The sequence below is a fragment of the Littorina saxatilis genome, linkage group LG6, assembly GCF_037325665.1.
Source record: "Littorina saxatilis isolate snail1 linkage group LG6, US_GU_Lsax_2.0, whole genome shotgun sequence".
Classification (NCBI taxonomy): Eukaryota; Metazoa; Mollusca; class Gastropoda; order Littorinimorpha; family Littorinidae; genus Littorina; species Littorina saxatilis.
Genome location: NC_090250.1, coordinates 46,246,784 through 46,249,283, shown reverse-complemented (window position 1 = coordinate 46,249,283; position 2,500 = coordinate 46,246,784).

Genomic DNA, 2,500 nt, shown 5'->3' with positions numbered 1-2,500 from the left:
CTTATCCTTATCCTTGTCCTTATCCTTACTCCATTTCAACGCTGATAACCGCCCCTTTTCGGCTGGGAAAGACAAACATTACAGACTTACCTGTGTGTTTCTCCAGATTCTCTGGCGACAAGTACCGTCTGTGATCCAGAGTCCCGGCTGTTTGCAGTGAATGGTGGGGCTGTCCCCGCTGTACATGTAGTCGTCGTCGTTGCAGCGGATGTCCCCCTCCAGTCCGGGCTGTCGCCATGTAACGTTGAACATGGTGTGGTCCACGTCTGAGGGGTTGCACAGTGCTGTGACAAACATGCATGTATATATATTTTTTGTCTTGGAAACATACATGCACGAAGGTGTGTGTGCACGCACACACACGCACACACGCATCATCATCATCATCATCATCATCATCATCATCATCATCATCATCATCATCATCATCATCATCATCATCATCCATTTCGACAGCAGATTCTTCTTTCTTCTTTGTCTTCTCCTTCTGTTTCCTCAGCGTTATCACGCGGAAGGAAGAATTCGTGTGACTAAAAGACATAGAGACGGACAGAGAGAGAGAGAGGGGGAGAGAGAGACAATGACAATGACAATGACAATGACAATGACAATGACAATTCTTTATTTTACGAGGGTAACAGAATAAGCATTGGAATACTTTTTGGCATCTGGCCCTCGCCCTAAAGAGGGACTAAATCTACTATAATAACTACTACTACATACATACATAATTAGTGAAACAGTATAAGTTTATGTACATAAGCGCATTATATGAAACATTGTAGTTTATAAATGTTCATGACAAGGTGCAAAGCAAAAATTTGCAAGTCAATTAGAGTCAGAATATTATGCAAAAGTACATCAACTCTGCAAGACAATAGATATTATGCAGAACATCAAAATTTCATAAACAAAACAATAAATCAAAAGTGAGTGACTGTGTCCCAAAGGACATAACAATCAAGAATATTTCATTAAATGGGATATATATTTGTTTTTGAAAGAATCTGTGCTGGTAGCTTCCCGTAAAGCATTCGGAAGAGCGTTCCAGAGACAGCCACCGGAATAAACTAGACTAGACTTAAATAAGTCTATCCTAGGAAGAGGAGTGTTAAATTTCATAAGGTGGTGTGAATTCTTCAAAGAGAACTTTGAACAAATGGTTTGAGGTAGAGTTTCGGATATAATTTTATGCATAACGATTCCTTTGTTAAAAAGCAGTCTTGACTTTATAGGTAAGGTCCCTAAATGTATGTAGTCTAACTCTGTGAGGGTAGTGTGCTTTAGTAATACTACTTTTGAGGGGAGAGAGAGAGAGAGAGAGAGAGAGACAGAGACAGAGAGAGACAGAGACAGAGAGAGAGAGAGAGAGAGAGACGTACATCTAACTCTGTATACTTTCACGTCGTCATCAATCCACAAGAGGGTCTCAGACTCCACCTGCAGAAAACACTCCCCTCTCGCACTCCCATAGGCAAAGGAGTCACACCAGGAGTGCTTCAGGCACTCCTTCACGCACATCAACTTCGAAGACGCTGACGTCATTTCCTGGTATTGCGTGACGTTCTGTGACGTAGCCAAGTCAAACTTGTGTGACGTAATGACGGCCTCTGAAACGAAGATCATCATTGCAGTCCATGCTAAAGGTCCCCACATTTTGATTCTAAATTTCATGTCTGTGTGTTCAGATGTACGCCCACTTGAAGGGGAGAGTTCCTGCCTGATATTTCACATAAAGGCGTCAAGCCCTTATTAGTGCACTTTTTCAGTTTAACGTTGTTGGTCCGGAATTGAACAATTCTGTAGTTCAAGACTCTCTGGTTCCTTGTTTTGTTGTTGTGACCAGAATTTCAAGATCAAAGACGTACTGAAAGAAATGATCGAGTTTTGGATAGTTCGTCATGTGTGATCTGGAAATGATAAAACAGTCTTGTTTTGTCAAGCTTTTTAGATGTTATTGGGTGTTGTTTTTTCTCAAGAATTCGACTTCTGAGAGAGAAACGAACAAACCCACCATTGCGTACACATGTGCCGCATTGATCGGGTTTCTATCTTAAATGAAGTTACACAAATTCTGAATTATAGCCGTTACACCTTCTCATGTGTCAACAATGTAGGTTTCAATCAATCAATCAATCCATCAATCAATCAATCAATGACGCTTATATCGCGCATATTCCGTGGGTACAGTTCTAGGCGCTCTGCAGTGATGCCGTGTGAGATGAAATTTTATACGGCCAGTAGATTGCAGCCATTTCGGCGCATATTTACCTTTCACGGCCTATTATTCCAAGTCACACGGGTATAGGTAGACAATTATTAACTGTGCCTAAGCAATTTTGCCAGGAAAGACCCTTTTTGTCAATCGTGGGATCTTTAACGTGCACACCCAATGTAGTGTACACGGGGGGAGGTTCGGACACCGAAGAGAGTCTGCACACAAAGTTGACTCTGTGAAATAAATTTCCGCCGAACCTGGGATCGAACTCACGCTGACAGC